Source organism: Haliotis rufescens, unplaced genomic scaffold, assembly GCF_023055435.1.
Source record: "Haliotis rufescens isolate VD_foot unplaced genomic scaffold, xgHalRufe1.0.p SCAF_8, whole genome shotgun sequence".
Taxonomy (NCBI): Eukaryota; Metazoa; Mollusca; class Gastropoda; order Lepetellida; family Haliotidae; genus Haliotis; species Haliotis rufescens.
Window position 1 is genome coordinate 9,473,522 of NW_025964372.1, and position 26,676 is coordinate 9,500,197.

General features: G+C 42.0%; 1 protein-coding gene across 2 annotated transcripts in view; it reads right to left on the reverse strand.

The window, feature by feature from the left end:
* The window catches only part of LOC124120194 (nuclear receptor subfamily 5 group A member 2-like), a 241,688-nt gene that overhangs the window by 205,139 nt on the left and 9,873 nt on the right, over nucleotides 1-26,676 (reverse strand). The window contains exon 1 of one of the 2 annotated variants that reach the window (XM_046482955.2): nucleotides 6,024-6,162. The exons of the other annotated variant lie outside the window; for it this stretch is intronic. The gene's annotated coding sequence lies outside the window, so the exon portion shown is untranslated. Of the gene's footprint in view, nucleotides 1-6,023; nucleotides 6,163-26,676 lie in introns of those variants that run through there. 2 annotated transcript variants of the gene reach the window in all.

The following is a 26,676-nucleotide window of genomic DNA, read 5'->3' on the forward strand; positions in this document are numbered from 1 at the left end:
CAGACAGAATCATAGGATATTAACAGACAGATTCAAGGGATATTAACAGACAGAATCATAGGATATTAACAGGCAGTATCAAGGGATATTAACAGACAGAACCAATGGATATTAACAGACAGATACAAGGTATATTAACAGGCAGAATCAAGGGATATTAACAGACAGAACCAATGGATATTAACAGACAGATACAAGGGATATTAACAGGCAGAATCAAGGGATATGAACAGACAGAATCAAGGCATGTTAACAGACAGAATCAAGGGATATTAACAGACAGAATCATAGGATATTAACAGATAGAATCAAGGGATATTAACAGAAATAATCAAGGGGTATTAAAAGAAAGAAACAATGTATACTAACATTAATCTATAATCAAGGGATATCATCAGACTGAATCAAGGGATATTTACAGACGGAAAAAATGGATATTAACAGACAGAATGAAGTTATATTAACAGACAGAATCAAAATAAATTTACAGGCAGAATAATGTATATTCAAGGACAGAATCAAGAGATATCAACAGACCGAATTAAGGTACATTAACAGACAGAATCAAGGGATTTTAACCGACAGGACCAATGTATATTACCAGGTTGAATCAAGGGGTATTAAAATGGAACATAAAGATATATTTACTGACGGAATCACGTGATGTTAGACGACAAAATCAAGGAATATTTAAACACAGAATCAAGGGATATTATCAAAGAGTATGAAGGGATATCATCAGACAGAAGCAAGGGATATTAACATACAGAATCAAGGGATATTTACAGACGGAATAAATGGATATCAACAGACAGAATGAAGGGATATTAAAAGACAGAATCAAGGGATATCAACAGACAGAATCAAGGGATGTTAACAGACAGAACCAATGGATATTAACATATAGAATCAAGGGGTATTAACATAGAAAATAAAGATTATTTATAGACAGCGTAAACGGATATTAGCAAATAGAATCAAGGAATATTTACACACAGAATCAAGGAATATTTACACACAGAATCAAGGGATATTAACAAAGAGTATGAAGGGATATCATCAGACAGAATGAATGTATATTAACAGAAATAATCAAGGGATATTTACAGACGGAATCAGGGGTTGTTAACACACAGAATGAATGTATATTAACAGACAGAATGAATGTATATTAACAGACAGAATGAATGTATATTAACAGACAGAATGAATGTATATTAACATACAGAATCAATGGATGTTAACAGACAGAACCAATGGATGTTAACAGACAGAATCAAGGGATGTTAACAGACAGAATGAATGTATATTAACAGAAATAATCAGGGGATATTAACAGACAGAATCAAGTGGTTTTACCAGACAGAATGAATGTAAATTAGCAGACAGAGTCAAGGGATTTTAACAGGCAGAATCAAGGAATGTTAACAGAAAAAAGCACGTGATATTAACAGACGGAATCAAGGGATATTAACAGACAGAACCAAGGGATGTAAAAAGACAGAATGAATTACATTAACAGACAGAATCAAGGTATATTAACAGACAGAATCAAGGGATATTAAAAGACAGATCCAGGAGATATTAACAGAAATAATAAAGGGATATCAACAGACAGAATCAAGGGATATTAACAGACAGATCCAGGAGATATTAACAGAAATAATAAAGGGGTATTAAGAGACAGAATCAAGCTGTATTAACAGACAGAAACAAGAGATATTAACAGAAATAATCAAGGGATATTAACAGACAGTATCAGGGGATATTAACAGACGGAATCGAAGGATATTAACAGAAATAATAAAGGGGTATTAACAGACAGAATCAAGTTGTATTAACAGACAGAATCAGTGGATATTAACAGACAGAAACAAGGGATGTTTACAGAAATATTCAAGGGATGTAAACAGACAGAATCGAGGGATATTAACAAAGAGAATCAAGGGATATCAAGAGACAGAATCAAGGGATATCAAGAGACAGAATCAAGGGGTATTAACAGACAGAATCAAGGGATATTAACAGACCGAATCAAAGGATGTTAACAGAGAGAATCAAGGGATATTAACAGACAGAATCAAGGGATATCAACAGACGAATTGAAGGATATTAGCAGACAGAATGAATGTATATTAACAGACAAATTCAAGGGATATCTTCTTCACGTCACATTATTTGTATGTCTATGCTGACGACATCAGTTGTCTTTGTAGGAGTCATGTTTGTTTAAAGTAGATCTACATTGTAAACACTGTATTCATCCACACATCTAACTGTATTTGTTTCTGAACACTCTGGTCTGTTCATTTTGTGTGCATCTCCGCATGACTGCACTGTTGGAGCGTCCCCTTACAGGACAACGTGGGGTTATTTTGACTAATTGACTACACTAAAGGTGTGACTCCCCACAGGAATACACGGAAGAAGTGACTCCCCACATAACTATCCCCACAGGACTAAATGAAAGGAGTGACTCCCTCCAGGACCACACAAGAGGAGTGTCTCCCTACAGGACTAAACGAAAGGAGTGACTCCCTCCAGGACCACACAAGAGGGGTGTCTCCCTACGGGACTAAACGAAAGGAGTGACTCCCTCCAGGACTACACAAGAGGAGTGTCTCCCTACAGGACTAAACGAAAGGAGTGACTCCCTCCAGGACCACACAAGAGGAGTGTCTCCCTACAGGACTAAACAAAAGGAGTGACTCCCTCCAGGACTACACAAGAGGAGTGTCTCCCTACAGGACTAAACGAAAGGGGTGACTCCCTCCAGGACTACACAAAAGGAGTGACTACCCATAGGAATTCACGGGAGGAGTGACTCCCCATAGGAATTCACGTGAGGAGTGACTCCTCACAGGACTACACGGAAGGAGTGACTCCCCACAGGACTACACGAAAGGTGTGACTTCTCATGGGATAATACGAAAGGAGGGACTCCCCACAGGAATACACGGGAGGAGTGACTCCTCACAGTAGTCCACGCAAGGAGTACCTCCCTGCAGGAATACCCGGGATGAGTTACTTCGCACAGGACTGGACGGAAGGATTGACTCCTCACGGGACAACAGTTAAGAAGTGACTCTACACAGGACTACACGAAAGGAGTGACTTATCACTTGACTACGCGGAAGGTGTGACTTCTCACAGGACTATACTAAAGGAGTGACTCCCCACAGTATTACACGAAAGGAGTGACTCCTCACAGGACTATACGGAAAGAGTGACTTCCCACACCAATTTCACGGGAGGAGTGACTCCCCACAGGAATACACGATATGAGTGACTCCTCACAGTACTCCACGAAAGAAGTACCTCCCTACAGGAATACACGGGAGGGGTTACTTCTCACAGGACTACACGGAAGAAGTACCTCCCTACAGGAATACACGGGAGGGGTTACTTCTCACAGGACTACACGGAAGAAGTACCTCCCTACAGGAATACACGGGAGGGGTTACTTCTCACAGGACTACACGGAAGAAGTTCCTCCCAACAGAACTGCACTAAAGGTGTGACTCGCCACAGGAATTAACTAAATGGGTTACTTCTCACAGGACTGCACGGAAGGAGTGACTCCCCACATGACTACACTAAAGGTGTGACTCGCCACAGGAATTAACTAAAGGAGTTACTTCTCACAGGACTGCACGGAAGGAGTGAGTCCTCGCAGGACTACACGGAAGGAGTACCTCCCAACAGAACTGCACTAAAGGTATGACTCGCCACAGGACAACACTAAAGGAGTTACTTCTCACAGGACTGCACGGAAGGAGTGGGGACTACGCGGGGTAGTTTTAACAGCCAAACGGCAACCGGGTTAACAATTAGTTTAACATTTAGCTGTAATTATACAAGCAATCAGCTGCAGCTAATACGCGTCATTGTAACAGATTTGGCTGCTGAGAAATACCAGAGGGGCAACTAAGTTTGACTGTGACACGGGATGTTGAAATCAATCGCAGGAAAACGCTAAGTACTAACAGAAAATGCGTCTATAACAAGTTCACGTCCGTCCTGTTCGTCTCCTACCGTGAATACATGGACAAAAAACATTATAGTCTACAACTTAACTTTCCGAAAATATTATGTTATTAGTAAGTTCATAGGCATATTAACAAAGCAAACCATCTTTTGAAATAGCTAAACATTCACGGCTGATAAAAAAGTCCGCAGCTGAAAATGTTTTCAAAATAGTTAAATATATTCCATGTAAAAGATGCATAACAGACACATTTGTCCTGTATCGATAAATACAGCTGCATTCCTTACAGTCTTCTTTTATAGATGAAATAAATAATGGTGTTTGTTTCCTAGTTCCGTCCTCCCGAGCAATGTCGACCTGGCCAGGCATTGGGTGCACACAGGGTTACATCGTATTGATTGTTAACGGTTGTTTTGAAAGTGTTTGTGTGTGTGTGTGTTTAGCAAACTCTCACATGGGTTTGAGGACGGCGACCTCAGCTCGGACAGGGCCAACTTGCAAGGCGGAAGTACACTAGTGGGTTCTTGGTGCAGTGCAATTCACTCCTCCACAACCCTACACCTTGTTGGCATCCATGTTATTATACCTTGATATTATTAAATAGATATCCATGTTATTACACCATGATATTATTAAATACATAAACATGTCATCAGACCATGCTATTATAAAATAGACATACATGTTATTATACCATGATATTATAAAATGGATATATATGTCATTAAACCATGACATCATAAAATAGATATCCATGTTAATATACCATGATATTATGAAATAGATATCCATGTTATTAACCATGATATTATGAAATAGATATCCATGTTATTACACCATGATATTATGAAATAGATATCCATGTTATTATGCCATGATATTATGAAATAGATATCCATGTTATTACACCATGATATTATGAAATAGATATCCATGTTATTATACCATGATATTATGAAATAGATATCCATGTTATTACACCATGATATTTTGAGATATATATATCCATGTTATTACACCATGATATTATGAAATAGACATACATCTTATCACACCATGATATCATATAATAGATATCCATGTTACTATACCATGATATTATGAAATAGATATCCATGTTATTACACCATGATAATATGAAATAGATATCCATGTTATTATACCATGATATTATGAAATAGATATCCATGTTATTACACCATGATATTATGTGATATATATATCCATGTTATTACACCATGATATTATGAAATAGACATACATGTTTATACACCATGATATCATAAAATAGATATCCATGTTACTATACCATGATATTATTAAATAGATAATCATGTTATTATACCATGATATTATGAAATATATATATCCATGTTATTACACCATGATATTTTAAAATAGACATACACGTTATTACACCATGCTATTATAAAATAGATATCCATGTTATTATACCATGATATTATAAAAATGATATCCATGTTACTTCACCATGATATTATGAAATAGATATCCATGTTATTATACCGTGATAGTATATAATAGATATGCAAGTCAAAATACCATGAAGCGTTCGAATGAGTAGTGCACCCTACTTCTAGTGACAGGCGCCCTATCATAAGTCAGTGTAACAAAACACCAAATCCCCCGGACCCTTCACAGTGTGATACTTAGAAGGCAGTAAGTAATGTATCTACGACAGACACCATACGTGTGGACATATGAAACATCAAGTGCAGCTCACTGGGTTTGAATTATTGAACGGAATGATGTAAACTGGTTTTAGTTATTGCAAATAATGCCCAGTTCGGTGTCTACGTTTACTATATTCAATATTTAATGTATGCTAATTGTAGAAGTTTTTTTTAATTTAAATTCCTCAAAGATAAGTTTGTATTTATTTGTATATGTGAGAGTTAAACTGACAAATGGTCACATGTAAATAAGTCTTTCATATATCGTCGCTTCCTGTTTGAAACCTTGACATGCCATTTAACAATTACTTAATAACAGTAAATACAACAATGCGACTTACCAAGGTAGGTTAATCCACGTATAGCAATATATAGCAAGGTTTTCCCCACCTTACTTTCCGAGTAAGAATAGCGTTGTCCTATTACCTAGGGTAGGTAGATAGGTAGGTAGGTAGTCCTAGCGCTCTCACTAACCCAGCTGTTGCACGCTCATATGGTTAACACCGATTTGACTCCGTTCATTCTTTGCTACCTAACTGAGGTTTTACCTGAAGCGCGCTTAGCCAATCAGCCGCCTCGTCACAGCTGCGTTGTCTGAGAGCGGACTCGGAGCCTCCGTGGAGGGGGGAGGAAGAAGGGGGAAGCGAGGCGTGTGTATCTGCACTCACAACTGGCAAATAATTTCAGGCTTGGTTAAAGAAGCACCTAAATTTTCAGGCATTTGTTTGTTGGTTTTGTGGGGCTAGGTCTCAATCTGTGTTGTATCTGTGCTACTGTTACAGTACACAATGATGCAAACAGTCTATTTATAAGACTTATAAGTCGGTATTGGACTCTGATTCACACATTCCGTGTGTAGTAAGTAATATGGATATGCGAGGATAAAATCGTTGTGAGGTAACGAGTCCCAAGAGTCCAAAAATAATATATGAAGCCATTCACCAAGAACGGTCAATATATTTTCTTAATTTACGATAGGTTTCTACACCACGGTATATGTGTGGTGATATATATTGACTGTTTATATATTTTTGGTTTTAACGAACGTTTTAAAAGGCGACATGATATGCCTTTGTGCCAATCATGCGTGTTTGCTGTCAACAAAACAAAAATATATTTTCTGTGGGCATAACCGTTGAAAAAGACAATGGCTTTGACGCTTTTAGAGTGTTAAACATTGAGCATGTTGAAACAGCTAGTGCTCAAAACGGGTGAAAGATCCTAAACACGTGCACAACATGCACTGTAAAATACCCCATGCCTCCCTTGCATATATACACTGACATTTAACACTTATATATACACTCACATGTATACTTTCACGTGTATACACTTCCATATATACTCACATATAAACATTCACAAATTTACGCTCATATACACTGACATATATACATTCACTTATTTACACTTACATAAATACACTCACATATATACACTTACATATATACGCTTACTTATATACACTTGGATATATACACTCACATATATACACTCACATATTTACAATTACATATATACACTCAAATATTTACACTTACATATGTACACTCACATATTTACACTCACATATTTACACTCACATATATACACTCACATATTTACACTCACATATTTACACTCACATATTTACACTTACATATATACACTCACATATTTACACTCACATATTTACACTCATTTACACTTACATAAATACACTCACATATTTACACTCACATATTTACACTTACATATATACACTCACATATTTACACTCACTTATTTACACTTACATAAATACACTCACATATTTACACTCACATATTTACACTTACATATATACACTCACATATTTACACTCACATATTTACATTTACATATTTACACTTACATAAATACACTCACGCATTTACACTCATATATTTACACTCACTTTTTACACTCACATATATAGACTTATATATTTGCACTCACATATTTACACTCACATTTATACAGTCACGTATATGCACTCAGTATTCAACACAATGGTGACATTATTACATATGGGGCTCCCCATTTGGCATGTCGCGGACATTAATGCTGTGCACATCCACACCCAGAAGTAACCATGCATAACAACACTTTACACCATTGGTAGATTTTACCATTTAGTAATCATGGGACGCTTCACTCAGTCACATCTGATTCTACACAGCATAAGTTATGTCTCAGTACATTTCCGTGCATCCTTAATCCAGAAAGTCTGTCAGTGTCCAAGTCCTGGTTTGCTGACGTCTTAACTCAGATGTAGTTGCAGTACGCGGCGACCCTACAGAACAAACTTGTATTGTGGCAGCGAAGTGCCCGGCCGGGCGGGGCCTCTGGCGGACTGCTGGCAGTGCAAGTCAACAACATTCACACAGCTTCCTCCTTCCACCTGAGCTTCAGGTCCTGGCATCTCGGCAGATCGATGTAGACAAGTCCCTCACATGGTCCCCGTCTACACACACACACTGCCCATGACCAGCAGCATGTTGCATGCTCACAGCCCTGACCACACACACGCAGTGTGACAAGGGGACTTGGGGGAAGTGGAAGGGGTGAACTTGTTTGCAAAGACTATCCAGGTAGATACAAATATTCTCTATAAAACGAGAAAACATAACAACAGAACTAATCCTCTTACTATCTGAAATAGGTATTACATGTCATGAGTGGTCAAGTAGATAGGATACGATGCAGACACAGTCAGAACACACAAGGACATGATGCAGGCACAGCCAGAACACACAAGGACATGATGCAGGCACAGTCAGAACACACAAGGACATGATGCAGGCACAGCCAGAACACACAAGGACATGATGCAGGCACAGCACACACAGTCAGAAGGACATTGTACAGATACAGATGGAACACAAACAGACAGAAGGACTTTGTACAGATTCACCAAAAAAAACAAACAGACAGAAGGACTTTGTACAGATTCACCTAGAGCACACACAGACAGAAGGACTTTGTACAGATACAGATGGAACACACATAGACAGAAGGACTTTGTACAGATACAGCTAGAACACACACGGACAGAAGGACTTTGTACAGATTCACCAAGAGCACACACAGATAGAAGGACTTTGTACAGATACAGATGGAACACACACGGATAGAAGGAAATTGTACAGATACAGATGGAACACACACAGAGAGAAGGACTTTGTACAGATACAGCTAGAACACACATGGACAGAAGGACTTTGTACAGATTCACCAAGAGCACACACAGATAGAAGGACTTTGTACAGATACAGATGGAACACACACGGACAGAACGACTTTGTACAGATACAGATGGAACACACACGGACAGAAGGACTTTGTACAGATACAGCTAGAACACACACAGACAGAAGCACTTTGTACAGATACATCTAGAACACACACAGACAGAAGGACTTTGTACAGATACAGCTAGAACATACTCAGACAGAAGGACTTTGTACAGATAGAGATGGAACACACACAGATAGAAGGACTTTGTACAGATACAGCTAGAACATACTCAGACAGAAGGACTTTGTACAGATAGAGATGGAACACACACGGACAGAAGGACTTTGTACAGATACAGCTAGAACACACACAGACAGAAGCACTTTGTACAGATAGAGATGGAACACACACAGACAGAAGGACTTTGTACAGATAGAGATGGAACACACACAGACAGAAGGACTTTGTACAGATACAGCTAGAACACACACAGACAGAAGCACTTTGTACAGATACATCTAGAACACACACAGACAGAAGGACTTTGTACAGATAGAGATGGAACACACACAGATAGAAGGACTTTGTACAGATACACCTAGAACACACACAGACAGAAGGACTTTGTACAGATAGAGATGGAACACACACAGACAGAAGGACTTTGTACAGATAGAGATGGAACACACACAGATAGAAGGACTTTGTACAGATTCACCTAGAACACACACAGACAGAAGGACTTTGTACAGATACAGCTAGAACACACTCAGACAGAAGGACTTTGTACAGATACAGATGGAACACACACAGACAGAAGGACTTTGTACAGATACAGATGGAACACACACAGATAGAAGGACTTTGTACAGATACACCTAGAACACACACGGACAGAAGGACTTTGTACAGATAGAGATGGAACACACAGAGACAGAAGGACTTTGTACAGATAGAGATGGAACACACACAGATCGAAGGACTTTGTACAGATACACCTAGAACACACACGGACAGAAGGACTTTGTACAGATACATCTAGAACACACACAGACAGAAGGACTTTGTACAGATACACCTAGAACACACACGGACAGAAGGACTTTGTACAGATACACCTAGAACACACACGGACAGAAGGACTTTGTACAGATAGAGATGGAACACACAGAGACAGAAGGACTTTGTACAGATAGAGATGGAACACACACAGACAGAAGGACTTTGTACAGATACAGATCTACAGGTAGTACATGTATCGATCTGTCTTGATGGTTGTCACGTTTTTTGAACGAACAATCTTGGTATTGATAATTATTTTTGTGTTGCGTGTTTTTATCGCATTTGAGGGTTTACAACTAACTGCTGTTTATACATCTGGCAGGATCCACCGTGTGTTGTGAGAGTGGTGCGGCCATGCGAGCGGCAGGTAAGCCTGTGAGAGGCGGAGTGTGCGGAGTTGACGCCGCGGCCCTACAGCCAGGGAAACGAGGGGCTCACGCAGGCAACGTGACGGAGCAGTTGCTGGCCAGATGTCACATACCCCTTCGTAGCTCTCACTGTCGCCGACGTCACGATGGCAGTAACATCTCTCAACATCAATAACTTAATTACCATCAAACGTTTGCATAATCGTCTCTCATTCTCCATGATAACACCGCGTAGAGTGTAGAATTACTCCACTGTGTTGACACAGCAGTGATAATCAAGCCACAATATATACAGACGCTTCACCCATATTTACGATTATGGTGGAAATACCTGCACTGCTAATAGTGTCTCGAGGCGGTGCATGTGCAGCGCTGTTCAAGGCTAGGCTTACGTGGGTATTATAGTGTTTTCTTACTGAATGTATTAGTTACATATTATTCACCATCTACACCACTGAGTGACAAACTGACCGAATGTGCAAATACCCATTATGTGATACTTATAAAGAGGCAAGACAGGCATGGCACAAACAACTCTACACTTAGATATATAGTTATCTGTATGTATATTATCTGTTTGGTGAGTATATGACAGACACGTGACCCATCTATACATATTGCTGCCTACTGATATTAGCACTGCCTCAAGGTATGTGGAGGAAGCTAACGTCCCATAACTAATGCTTTCTGCCGGTGTTAATGAAATACATCTATCTGAAATAATGAAACTATTCAGACTACATTTAAGATATGTAAAGAAACAAAGCATGTTGTAGCCGAGAAACGCGTATCTACATGAACGATTTCGCCCACGTACAACACAATGCACTGACGTACTGTCTGACGAGTACTGAGAGGACATAACATATAGCACTCACTCGTCCATCACACACATACACCCAGTAGGAGGAGTACAGGAGACAGTGACGTGTTCATACACAGCCATGACTGTATATCATTTCCAAGTGTGTATAGCAGGTACGTGACCAGGTGTGTATATCAAATAAGTCCAGGTCGGTATATCAGGTATCAGGTAACAGGGCCCGGGTGTGTATATCACTTACAAGACCAGGTGTATAAATCAGGTGCGTATATGAAGTACGTGACCAGGTGTGTATATCAGGTACAAGACCAGATGTGTATATCAGGTGTGTATGTCAGGTACAAGACCAGGTGTGTATATCAGGTACAGGGCCAGGTGTGTATATCAGGTGTGTATATCAGGTACAGGACCAGCTGTGTATATCAGGTACAAGATCAGATGTGTTTATCAGGTGTGTATGTCAGGTACATGACCAGGTGCGTATATCAGGTACAGGACCAGGTGTGTATATCAGGTACAGGACCAGGTGTGTATATCAGGTACAGGACCAGGTGTGTATATCAGGTGTGTATATCAGGTACAGGATCAGGTGTGTATATCAGGTACAGGACCAGGTGTGTATACCTGGTACGTTAACAGGTATGTACATCAAGTACAGGACCTGGTCTGTATATCAGGTTTGTATATTAGGTACCGGACCAGGTGTGTATATCAGATACAGGACCAGGTGTGTCATCAGGTACAGGACCAGGTGTGTATATCAGATACAGGACCAGGTGTGTATATCAGGTACGTGACTAGTTGTGTATATCGGGTACAGGACCAGGTGTGTATATCAGGTACGTGAACAGGTATGTACATCAAGTACAGGACCAGGTGTATATATCAGGTACTGGACCAGGTGTGTATATCAGGTACAGGACCAGGTTTTGTATATCAGGTACGGGGCCAGGTTTTGTATATCAGGCGCAGGATCAGACGTGTCTATCAGGTACAGGACCAGGTGTGTATATCAGATACAGGACCAGGTGTGTATATCAGGTGTGTATATCAGGTACGTGACTAGGTGTGTATGTCAGGTACAGGACCAGGTGTGTATATCAGGTACGTGAACAGGTATGTACATCACGTACAGGACCTGGTGTGTTTATTTGGTACGTGACCAGGTGTGTATATCAGGTACAGGACCAGGTGTGTATATCAGGTACAGGACCAGGTGTGTATATCAGGTACAGGACCAGGTGTGTATATCGGGTACAGGACCAGGTGTGTATATCAGGTACAGGACCAAGTGTGTATATCAGGTACAGGACCAGGTGTGTATATCAGGTACAGGACCAGGTTTTTATATCTGATACAAGACCAGGTGTGTATATTAGGTGTGAATATCAGGTACAGGACCAGGTATGTATATCAGGTACGTGAACAGGTATGTACATCAAGTACAGGACCTGGTGTGTATATCAGGTGTGTATATAAGGTACAGGACCACGTGTGTATATCAGATACTGGACCAGGTGTGTCTATCAGGTACAGGACCAGGTGTGTATATCAGATACAGGACCAGGTGTGTATATCAGGTACGTCACCAGGTGTGTATATCAGGTACAGGACCAGGTGTGTATATCAGGTACGTGAACAGGTATGTACATCAAGTACAGGACCAGGTGCATATATATCAGGTACTGGACCAGGTGTGTATATCAGGTACAGGATCAGGTGTATATATCAGGTACTGGACCATGTGCGTATATCAGGTACAGGGCGAGGTTTTGTATATCAGGTGCAGGACCTGGTGTGTATATCAGATACATGACCGGATGTGTATATCACTTACAAGACCAGGTGCGTATTTGAAGTACGTGACCAGGTGTGTATATCAGATACAGGACCAGGTGTGTATATCAGATGTATATGTCAAGCACGTGACTAAGTGTGTATATCAGGTACAGGACCAGGTGTGTATATCAGATACGTGAACAGGTATGTACATCAAGTACAGGACCAGGTGTGTATATCTGGTACGTGACCAGGTGTGTATATCAGGTACAGGACCTGGTGTGTATATCTGGTACGTGACCAGGTGTGTATATCAGGTACAGGACCAGGTGTGTATATCAGGTACGTGACCAGGTGTGTATATCAGATACACGACCAGGTGTGTATATCAGGTGTGTATATCGGGTACAGGACCAGGTGTGTATATCAGGTACAGGACCAGGTGTGTATATCAGGTACAGCACCAGGTGTGTATATCAGGTACAGGGCCAGGTGTGTATATCAGGTGTGTATATCAGATACAGGACCAGGCGTGTATATCATATACACGACCAGGTGTGTATATCAGGTACAGGACAAGGTGTGTATATTAGGTGTGTATATCAGGTACAAGACCAGGTGTGTATATCAGGTACAGGATCAGGTGTGTATATTAGGTACAGGACCAGGTGTGTATATCAGGTACGTGACCAGGTGTGTATATCAGATACACGACCAGGTGTGTATATCAGGTGTGTATATCGGGTACAGGACCAGGTGTGTATATCAGGTACAGGACCAGGTGTGTATATCAGGTACAGGACCAGGTGTGTATATCAGGTACAGGGCCAGGTGTGTATATTAGGTGTGTATATCAGGTACATGACCTGGTGTCTATATCAGATACAGGACCAGGTGTGTATATCAGGAACGTGACCAGATGTGTATGTCAGGTACAAGACCAGGTGTGTATATTAGATGTGTATATCATATACACGACCAGGTGTGTATATCAGGTACAGGACCAGGTGTGTATATTAGGTGTGTATATCAAGTACAGAACCAGGTGTGTATATTGGGTGCGTATATCAGATACAGGACCAGGTGTGTATATCAGGTGTGTATATCAGGTGTGTATATCAGGTACAAGACCAGGTGTGTATATCAGGTACAGGATCAGGTGTGCATATTAGGTACAGGACCAGGTGTGTATATTAGGTGTGTATATCAGGTACAGGACCTGGTGTCTATATCAGATACAGGACCAGGTGTGTATATCAGGAACGTGACCAGATGTGTATGTCAGGTACAAGACCAGGTGTGTATATTAGATGTGTATATCAGGTACAGGACCAGGTGTGTATATTGGGTGCGTATATCAGATACAGGACCAGGTGTGTATATCAGGTGTGTATATCAGGTACAAGACCAGGTGTGTATATCAGGTACAGGATCAGGTGTGCATATCAGGTACAGGACCAGGTGTGTATATTAGGTGTGTATATCAGGTACAGGACCAGGTGTGTATATTAGGTGTCTATATCAGATACAGGACCAGGTGTGTATATCAGGAACGTGACCAGGTGTGTATGTCAGGTACAAGACCAGGTGTGTATATTAGATGTGTATATCAGGTACAGGACCAGGTGTGTATATCAGATACAGAACCAGGTGTGTATATCAGGTATGTGAACAGGTATGTACATCAAGTACAGGACCTGGTGTGTATATCAGGTGTGTATATTAGGTACAGGACCAGGTGTTAATATCAGGTGTGTATATCAGGTACAGGACCAGGTGTGTATATCAGATTCAGGACCAGCTGTGTATATCAGGTGTGTATATCAAGTACAGTTCCAGGTGTGTATATCACGTACAGGACCTGGTGTGTATATCAGGTACAGGACCAGGTGTGTATATCAGATTCAGGACCAGGTGTGTATATCAGGTACAGGGCCAGGTGCGTAGATCAGATACGTGACCAGGTGTGTATGTCAGGTACTTGACAAGGTGTTGAAAGCATACTGACGACGAGGTACACCGCTAGGAAACAAATGATCGGGTTTCAATGAAATCATTCGTGCAATTAACATTAACATGAACGCCAATACCAGACGTTGCCATAGATAGTTTAGGCACATTCAAAGTGGAAGAGACGAACCAAACACACACACACACACACATACGCGTGTATTCATGCAAACACATCGCCGGGGAACAAGCTTTATGCTGCTGGCAGCCCAATTTTAAAAATCAGTAGAAAAGGTGAACGTATTAAGAGCATATCGTGCAATTATTTAGCAGACAAATGTGTTATTACTAACATGTGAGCTATGTGATATTGACGTCGAGGTTTGGTTTCATACCAAGATTGATTGTTACAGGTCCGGCAACACCCGCTGTAGCTGCTGGGATTCGGGGCGCTGCTACACTCGAGCAGAATTCGTCAACTTTAAGGAGGGAATTTCATATCGCGCTTACACTCACTCAACAAGGGTCAACATGACATTCTATCGAGGGGATGTGATCATCAACCTGAACATCATCTTTATGTATCTAGGGGAAGTGATCATCAACCTGGACATCACGTTCATGTATTTAGGGAAGTGATCATCAACCTGAACATCATCTTTATGTATCTAGGGGAAGAGATCATCAAACTGAACATCATCTTCTTGTATCTAGGGGAAGTGATCATCAACCTGAACATCATCGTTATGTATCTAGGGGAAGTTATCATCAACCTGAAAATCATCTTTATGTATCTAGAGGAAGTGATCATCAACCTGAACATAATCTTCATGTATCTAGGGGAAGTGATCATCAACCTCAACATCATCTTCATGTATCTAGGAGAAGTGATCATCAACCTGAACATCATCTTCATGTATCTAGGGAAAGTGATCATCAACCCTTAGCATTCCCTACATGTATCTAAGGGAAGTGATCATCAACCTAAACATTATCTTCATGGATCTAGGGGAAGTGAGCATCAACCTGAACATCATCTTCATGTATCTAGGGGAAGTGATCATCAACCTGAACATCTTCTTCATTTATCTAGGGGAAGTGATCATCAACCTGAACATCATCTTTATGTATTTAGGGGAAGTGATCATCAACCTGAACATCATCTTCATGTATCTAGGGGAAGTGATCATCAACCTGAACATCATCTTTATGTATCTAGGAGAAGTGATCATCAACCTGAACATCATCTTCATTAATCTAGGGGAAGTGATCATCAAACTGAACATCATCTTTATGTATCTAGGGGTAGTGATCATCAACCTGAACATCATCTTCATGTATCTAGGGGAAGTGAGCATCAACCTGAACATCATCTTCATTTATCTGGGGGAAGTGATCATCAAACTGAACATCATCTGTATGTATCTAGGGGTAGTGATCATCAACCTGAACATCATCTTTATGTATCTAGGGGTAGTGATCATCAAACTGAACATCATCTTTATGTATCTAGGGGTAGTGATCATCAACCTGAACATCATCTTTATGTATCTAGGGGAAGTGATCATCAAACTGAACATCATCTTCATGTATCTAGGAGAAGTGATCATCAACCTGACCATCACCTTTATGTAAAAAGGGGAAGTGATCATCAACCTTAACATCATCTTCGTGTATCTAGAGAAGTGATCATCGACCTGAACATCATCTTCATGTATCTAGGGGAAGTGATCATCAACCTTAACATCATCTTCATGTTTCTAGGGGATATTAAGTGAGCATCAACCTGAACATCATCTTCATGTATCTAGGGGAAGTGCTCATCAACCTGAACATGGTCTTCATGTATCTAGGGGTAGTGATCATCATCCTGAACATCATCTTTATGTATCTAGGGGAAGTGATCATCAACCTGAACATCATCTTCATGTATCTAGGGAAAGTGATCATCAACCTGAACATCATCTTTATGTATCTAGGGGAAGTGAGTATCAACCTGAACATCATCTTCATGAATCTAGGGGAAGTGATCATCAACCTGAACATCACATTCGTGTATCTAGGGAAGTGATCATCAACCTGAACATCATCTTCATGTATCTAAGGGAAGCGATCATCAACCTAAACATCATCTTCATGTTTCTAGGGGAAGTGAGCATCAACCTGAACATCATCTTCATGTACCTAGGGAAGTGATCATCAACCTGACCATCATCTTTATGTATCAAGGGGAAGTGAGCATCAACCTGAACATCACCTTCGTGTATCTAGGGGAAGTGATCATCAACCTGAACATCATCTTCATGTATCTAGGGGAAGCGATCATCAACCTAAACATCATCTTCATGTTTCTAGGGGAAGTGAGCATCAACCTGAACATCATCTTCATGTACCTAGGGAAGTGAGCATCAACCTGAACATCATCTTCATGTATCTAGGAGAAGTGATCATCAACCTGACCATCACCTTTATGTAAAAAGGGGAAGTGATCATCAACCTTAACATCATCTTCGTGTATCTAGAGAAGTGATCATCGACCTGAACATCATCTTCATGTATCTAGGGGAAGTGATCATCAACCTTAACATCATCTTCATGTTTCTAGGGGATATTAAGTGAGCATCAACCTGAACATCATCTTCATGTATCTAGGGGAAGTGCTCATCAACCTGAACATGGTCTTCATGTATCTAGGGGTAGTGATCATCATCCTGAACATCATCTTTATGTATCTAGGGGAAGTGATCATCAACCTGAACATCATCTTCATGTATCTAGGGAAAGTGATCATCAACCTGAACATCATCTTTATGTATCTAGGGGAAGTGAGTATCAACCTGAACATCATCTTCATGAATCTAGGGGAAGTGATCATCAACCTGAACATCACATTCGTGTATCTAGGGAAGTGATCATCAACCTGAACATCATCTTCATGTATCTAAGGGAAGCGATCATCAACCTAAACATCATCTTCATGTTTCTAGGGGAAGTGAGCATCAACCTGAACATCATCTTCATGTACCTAGGGAAGTGATCATCAACCTGACCATCATCTTTATGTATCAAGGGGAAGTGAGCATCAACCTGAACATCACCTTCGTGTATCTAGGGGAAGTGATCATCAACCTGAACATCATCTTCATGTATCTAGGGGAAGCGATCATCAACCTAAACATCATCTTCATGTTTCTAGGGGAAGTGAGCATCAACCTGAACATCATCTTCATGTACCTAGGGAAGTGAGCATCAACCTGAACATCATCTTCATGTATCTAGGGGAAGCGATCATCAACCTAAACATCATCTTCATGTTTCTAGGGGAAGTGAGCATCAACCTGAACATCATCTTCATGTACCTAGGGAAGTGATCATCAACCTGACCATCATCTTTATGTATCAATGGGAAGTGATCATCAACCTGAACATCATCTTTATGTATCTAGGGGTAGTGATCATCAAACTGAACATCATCTTTATGTATCTAGTGGTAGTGATCATCAACCTGAACATCATCTTTATGTATCTAGGGGGAGGGAACATCAAACTGAACATCATCTTTATGTATCTAGGGGTAGTGATCATCAACCTGAACATCATCTTCATGTATCTAGGGGAAGTGAGCATCAACCTGACCATCACCTTTATGTAAAAAGGGGAAGTGATCATCAACCTTAACATCATCTTCGTGTATCTAAGGGAAGTGATCATCAACCTGAACATCATCTTCATGTATCTAGGGGAAGTGATCATCAACCTTAACATCATCTTCATGTTTCTAGGGGATATTAAGTGAGCATCAACCTGAACATCATCTTCATGTTTCTAGGGGATATTAAGTGAGCATCAACCTGAACATCATCTTCATGTATCTAGGGGAAGTGATCATCAACCTGAACATGGTCTTCATGTATCTAGGGGAAGTTATCATCAACCTGAACATGGTCTTCATGTATCTAAGGGTAGTGATCATCATCCTGAACATTATCTTTATGTATCTAGGGGAAGTGATCATCAACCTGAACATCATCTTCATGTATCTAGGGGAAGTGATCATCAACCTGAACATCATCTTCGTGTATCTAGGGAAAGTGATCATCAACCTGAACATCATCTTTATGTATCTAGGGGAAGTGAGCATCAATCTGAACATCATCTTCATGAATCTAGGGGAAGTGATCATGAAACTGAACATCATCTACATGTATCTAGGGGAAGAGATCATCAACCTGAACATCATCTTCATGTATCTAGGGAAGGTGATCATCAACCCTTAACATGGCCTACATGTATCTAGGGGAAGTGATCATGAACCTGAACATCATCTTTATGTATCAAGGGGAAGTGATCATCAACCTGAACATCATCTAAATGTATCTAGGGGAAGTGATCATTAACCTGAACATGAACTTCTTGTATCTAGGGGAAGTGATCATTAACCTGAACATCACCTTCATGTATCTAGGGAAGTGATCATCAACCTGAACATCATCTTTATGTATCAAGGGGAAGTGATCATCAACCTGAACATCATCTACATGTATCTAGGGAAAGTGATCATCAACCTGAACATCATCTTCATGTATCTAGGGAAGTGATCATCAACCTGACCATCATCTTTATGTATCAAGGGGAAGTGATCATCAACCTGAACATGGTCTACATGTATCTAGGGAAAGTGATCATCAACCTCAACATCATCTTTATGTGTCTAGGGGAAGTGATCATCAACCTCAACATCATCTTCATGTATCTAGGGGAAGTGATCATCAACCTGAACATCATCTTCATGTATCTAGGGGAAGAGATCATCAACTTGAACATCATCTTCATGTATCTAGGGGAAGTGATTATCAACCTGAACATCATCATCATGCATCTAGGGGAATTGATCATCAACCTGAACATCATTATCATGTTAATAGGGGAAGTGATCCTCAAACTGAACATCATCTTTATGTATCTAGGGAAAGTGATCATCAACCTGAACATGGTCGTCGTATATCTAGGGGAAGTGATCATCAACCTGACCATGATCTTTATGTATCTAGGGAAAGTGATCATCAACCTGAACATCACCTTCATGTATCTAAGGGAAGTGATCATCAACCTGAACATGGTCTTCATGTATCTAAAGGAAGTGATAATCAAACTGAACATCATCTTCATGTATCTAGGGAAAGTGATCATCAACCTGAACATCATCTTCATGTATCTAGGGAAAGTGATCATCAACCTGAACATCATCTTCATGTATCTAGGGGAAGTGATCATCAACCTAGACATCATCTTCATGTTTCTAGGGGAAGTGAGCATCAACCTGAACATTATCTTCATGTATCTAGGGGAAGTGAGCATCAACCTGAACATGGTCTTCATGTATCTAGGGGAAGTGATCATCAACCTGAACATGGTCTACATGTATCTAGGGGAAGTCATCATCAACATGAACATCATCTTCATGTATCTAGGGGAAGTCATCCACAACCTGAACATCATCTACATGTATCTAGGGGAAGACATCATCAACCTGAACATCATCTTCATGTATCTAGGGGACGTAATCATCAACTTGAACATCATCTTCATGTATCTAAGAGAAGTGATCACCAACCTGAACATCATCTTCATGTATCTAAGAGAAGTGATCATCAACCTGAACATGTCCTACGTGTATGTAGGGAAATTGATCATCAACCTGAATATCATCTTCTTTTATACCTAGATATTCTGTATTGTATCACTATAAGGTATTCGGATATTTTTGGTATTTCCTGCATTTAGACGGTTGATAAACCTCGGTTTTAGCTGAAGATTTGAAACCACACATACACACCAAAATCATCTATGATGAGTCGCTTTATAAGTTGGACAAACCACTTTTCCTCAGGATCACCTGAGATTGTATACCCTGACACTCGGTAACCGACCTCCGGCCACCTTGGTATGTTCCCTCCCGTCAGTGTTTACAATCTCAAGTAATCCCAAGGAGAAGTGGTTTGTTCTTCACCTGTACATCTAGATGACGTGAATCTATAGTATTTCAAAGGCTATATAAATACAGGGGAAGCGAATGTACTTGGGGCGTGTCCTCTGATCTTGCTACTCTTAAAGGTTGTGAACAGCGTCACATGACAACCATTTGATTATAATTAACTTGCCGTAGTGAAGTATCTTCGGGTCCATACATTCACCGAAGCGGACTTATAATGTCATTGGGAGTGCCGTTAAATGTGGAGGACCTCTCTGTGAAAATTCATAAATGACAAGAATGAAAAGAATGAATGTACAAAACATGTTCAAAGAAATGCTATGAATGTTACAGTTACGACCCAGCACCGCATGTACGGTGTATCTCGTGTTTGAAGCAAGTAGTTCAGCCGTTATGGTGAAGCTGATTACTGATACTATGGCAATTAATGCCGTGAACCTTCCTCACAACATGGTAATGCACCCACAGACTATCAAAGAAACAACATGATTGTTTGTTGTGCTCAGCAAGCCTGGAAAGTGTTCGACTTAATCGCCTGTTGAGAGCATGTGCATCACTAGACTCTCAGGCGAGTCTCAGTATCTAAACCAGCATACAACAAAAACGGTACATCGTTTGTCAGTTTTTTTTTTCTAAATTATTGATTGTGTTACAGATCAACGTCGTCTTTAAGTAAAAAAGAGTTTTTTTCTCCTTTTCTTAACGGAAACAAATGACCTGGCCACATAGTTGGGAGAACAGGTCACATAGTTGGGAGATCAGGTCACATAGTTAGGCGACCAGCTCTCATAGTTGGGAGACCGGGTCACATAGTTGGGAGGCTAGGTCACATTGTTGGGAGACCAGGTCACATAGTTGGGAGACTAGGTCACATAGTTCGGAGACTAGGTCACATAGTTGGGAGACCAGGTCACATAGTTGGGAGCAGGCCACATAGTTAGGCGGCCAGCTCTCATAGTTGGGAGACCGGGTCACGTAGTTGGGAGACCGGGTCACATAATGGGGCGAGAAGACAGCGTACATGTATATGTATATATGCACTGTCATTGTTGGGTGAGAATGTCTAGCCATATTCCTTGGGAATTACGTTTCCATCCCAGATAACCGGTACTGGCAAGCTCCTTGAACGTGGATCACCTCTTTGCTCCACATAAAGTACAAAGTAAACAGAGATCGTAATTACGTCCTGTGTTATAAAGGAAGTCATCTGTAGCTGTCGGTTTCACCAAACTCCCATTTTAATGAGCGGGGACTTCGATTAGCATCCCCGATCAGTGTCGCACAATAGACCAGCTGTGGAGATCACCTTGAAATTTGTAACCTGATCTGAACGCCAGCGAGCTGTCCCAGTGGGGAAATAGTGCCCAATATCGCGCCTCACTTACCTTCGATTTTACACACTTAACCAATACTTTCAAGGTAATATCTAAAAATGGCAGTGGTATAGTTACAGCCCTTGCCTCAATACATGAGTCTGAGAATGGTATGATGAATATTGTATTTCAATCATATCACATGTATTCGGTGGATGTGTGTATCTGCTGATGGCCTTACCCCAGTTGTCAGACACCCTACATGTCAGACGGTGGAGTAGAGAGGACTTGTCAAAACATAGGCGATTTCCCTGTTGTGGTAATGGACCAGTTCTAACAGACTTAATCCTCTATACAATTAAGGTCAAGAAAATAAAGTCCTTTGAAGTTAATGTTAATAATTGATTTCCTCAGATACAATAGGATTGTACGCTGTTTTATTGTCTTCCAAGATAGATTTCAATAATGAACCATCTGATCATGAAAACAACTTTAATTTGTAAGTTCTCATCCCAGCGTCTCACGAAAATGTTGAGTTTTCTCTATTTATATGTTTTCAGTAAATGGTGTATATATTGCCAGAGATTTCTGAATTTGTCACACACATTGCAGGTTTGCAGACAGTTGACTTTGTAACATCGCAGAGAGGTACGCCCCAAGCACTAGTTCAACATCACCTCTACAGCAGGAACAAGATTAGAAAGTAATGTGTTCACTGTAGACGCGTTATTAAAACATATACAGGGAACTGCACGACAGTCGGGGATACTGTGAGGAGTCACAGTGAACACAACCATCCGCCAACTGACCGTGCCAAGTTCATCAGCACAATGAGTGGGAAACAAGCCCGAGAAGAACCGACCCTGCCCATGCTAGCCCTCTACCAGAACGTAGTGCTCCGGTACGATCTACAGGATGTGCTGCTCCTCCACCGCGGAGACGAGTTCCCAAGAGATAGACAGCCGCCTTGGCAGACTCATTGACTCAAGACCAGTTGACTCATGGTCATGACCCCAATGCAGTATTTGGATGCTGTGAGATTTTTTTGCTCTTGTTGAATTATTTGAATTATTTGTGTGACTATTATTAAAGCCTATGACTATTCTAACCTATTTGTTTATTATGTCTTATATTTTCGTGAGGTGTCTGACAAATGGGGTATGATCGGGACTAATCCATTTTACCACATGGGGAACATGCATTGGACATAGCGAGAAGTGAACCGTGATGTTTGTGATTTTATGGTGTCTGAAGACCCTGCTGATGATGCAGCGTCTCTTCTTATTATACAATACATAAGACCCGATGGAAGAGAGGTGGGTATAATCAAGACCCGAGGGAAGAGAGTCGAGGAGAAGGAAGACCCGAGGGGAGAGGGCCGAAGGCAAGTAAGACCCAAGGAAAGAGAGGCGAGGAGAAGAAGGACCCGAGGGAAGAGAGGCGAGGAGACGAAAGACCCAAGGGGAGAGGGGCGGGGACATGTGAGACCCAAGGGAAGAGAGGCGGGGACATGTGAGACCCAAGGGGGGAGGGGCGGGGACATATGAGACCCAAGGGAAGAGAGGCGGGGACATGTGAGACCCAAGGGAAGAGAGGCGAGGACATGTGAGACCCAAGAGAAGAGAGGCGAGGACATGTGAGACCCAAGGGAAGAGAGGCGAGGACATGTGAGACCCAAGGGAAGAGAGGCGAGGACATGTGAGACCCAAGGGAAGAGAGGCGAGGACATGTGAGACCCAAGGGAAGAGAGGCGATGACATGTGAGACCCAAGGGAAGAGAGGCGAGGACATGTGAGACCCAAGGGAAGAGAGGCGAGGACATGTGAGACCCAAGGGAAGAGAGGCGAGGACATGTGAGACCCAAGGGAAGAGAGGCGAGGGGAAAAGTGAGTGAGTGAGTTGGATTTTACGCCGTTTATAACGGTATTCCACTTTTTAACGACGTATCAAAGTCCAAAGTGATGCAGGTTCCAGACGTTTATTACTTTGCTGAGACCGACGAACACGTGTGCGGTGCTGACAAACCTATCTAATAGGGGCGGACCGAGATTCGAAACCACAATCATAGGTTTCTGGGGTGAACAAGCGACGCTATGATTGAGCCATCCGCGAGGGAAAGAAGCACTCAAGGGGAGTGAGGCGTGAGAATCAGTAAATACAGGATATTTTGTGGATGACAACTCCTTTCTTCTATTATGATGCGACGTTTCGGTATAGATTCTTACACCGTTGTCAAGCAAGAGCGAAGTAAGAGAGAAAGAGATAGTTCTTGGCGTTCAGCGACCGCTTCAGACGCACTCTATTTCGCAGTCGGGGGCGGGTGGCGTCAATTTTGAAATTAAATATGGGGGAATAGGGTAAAAACATCTGACCCAAAAACTCTGTGTGGGGGTACGTTAATGAAATAATAATGGCACAGTGGAGTAGATTGGAAGGAGATTGGATAAATAATTAAAAAAGGTGAGGTGAGGTGAAATTCGGTTTTACGTCGCGTCCAAGATTATTGCACTTATAAAGCGACGTGCATGCACGTGTGTGTGTGTGGCTGCGTGTACTAGTCCGGACTGATGCCGATTTATAGTGCTACCATGCCGCAGTTTAACATGAATACCCCACTCAGACACAGTATACTGACTCCGAGCCGACCAGCCGTTGTTTTAGCCCCTTAATGCCGAGCGCCAGACAGGGTAACAAGTAACATCTTTTAACGTCTTTTGGTATGACGCGGCCGGGGATCAAACCCAGACCTTCCGCTCTACCTCTAGACTGCTTATAATAATTGGTAATAATCCTTACTTTCCCTCGCCCTCTCCCCTCAGGTCCTACCTATCCTCGCCCTCTCCCCTCAGGTCCTACCTATCCTCGCCCTCTCCCCTCAGGTCCTACCTTTCCTCGCCCTCTCTCCTCAGGTCCTACCTTTCCTCGCCCTCTCCCCTCAGGTCATACTTTCCCTCTCCCTCTCCCCTCAGGTCATACTTTCCTCTCCCCTCAGGTACTACTTTTCCTCGCCCCTCTCCCCCCAGGCCCTACTTTCCCTCGCCCTCTCCCCTCAGATCCTACTTTTCCTCGCCCCTCTCTCTCCCCCTCCCCCCAGGTCATATTTTTCTTCGCCTCTTTCCCTCCGTTCCTACTTTCCCTAGACCCTCATCCCTGTCACCTCAGGTCCTACTTTCCCTCAGCCCTCACCCCTGTCACTTTTTTCCCTCCGTTCCTTTCCCTAAACCCTCCTTCAGGTCCTACTTTCCCTCGACCCTCATCCCTGTCACCTCAGGTCCTACTTTCCCTCAGCCCTCACCCCTGACAACTCAGGTCCTACTTTCCCTCGCCCATCTCCCCTCAGGTTCTATTTTTCCCCGCCCCTCTCACATCAGGTCCTACTTTCCCTCTCCACTCAGGTCCTACTTTCCATCGCCCCTCTCCCTTCATGTCCTACTTTCCCTCAGCCCTCTCACATCAGGTCCTACTTTCCCTCTCCACTCAGGTCCTACTTTCCATCGCCCCTCTCCCCTCATGTCCTACTTTCCCTCAGCCCTCTCACAGCAGGTCCTATTTTCCCTCTCCACTCAGTTCCTACTTTTCCTCGCCTCTCACCCCTCGGGTCCTACGTTCCCTCTCCCCTCAGGTCCTACTTTCCCTCTACCGTCTGGTGCTACGTTCCCTTGCCCCTCTTCCCTCAGGTCCTACTTTCCCTCGACGCTCTTCTTTCAGGTCCTACTTTCCCTCTCCCTCTCCCCTTTAGGTCCTTCTTTCCCTCGCCCCTCTCCCCTCAGGTCCTACTTATCCTCTCCTTTTCCCCCTCATGTCCTAATTTCCCTAGACCCTCTCCCCTCAGGTGCTACTTTCCCTCGCTTCTCTCCCCTCAGGTCCTACTTATCATCTCCTTTTTCCTCAGCCCTCTCACATCAGGTCCTACTTTCCCTCTCCACTCAGTTCCTACTTTCCCTCGCCCCTCACCCCTCGGGTCCTACGTTCCCTCTCCCTCAGGTCCTACTTTCCCTCTACCCTCGACGCTTTTTCAGGTCCTACTTTTCCTCGCCCCTCTCCCCTCAGGTCCTACTTTCCCTCGCCCCTCTCCCCTCAGGTCCTTCTTTTCCTCAACTCTTTCCCCTCAGGTGCTACTTTTATTAGCCTCTTTCCCCTGAGGACCTTCTTTTCCTCGCCTCTCTCTCCTTAGATCCTACTTTCCCTCGCCCCTTGTTCCTCAGGTGCTACTTTCCCCCGTCCCTCTTTCCAATCCAAAAAACCATAACCGCAAAATCGTGCATTACAAGGTGATAGGAGGACATCATATCCCGCATAACAACCATAAAACATGGCACTGGGACATCAATTCTCCAATAAAAACAAATCAACAAATTATAATATGACGTAGATTATGCGCATGACTTCATGTAGATGACACGTCAGTGAGATTGCGAGGTCATCGTGGTTATATTCCCCAGCGATGGGTGACAGATGCATGATATGAAC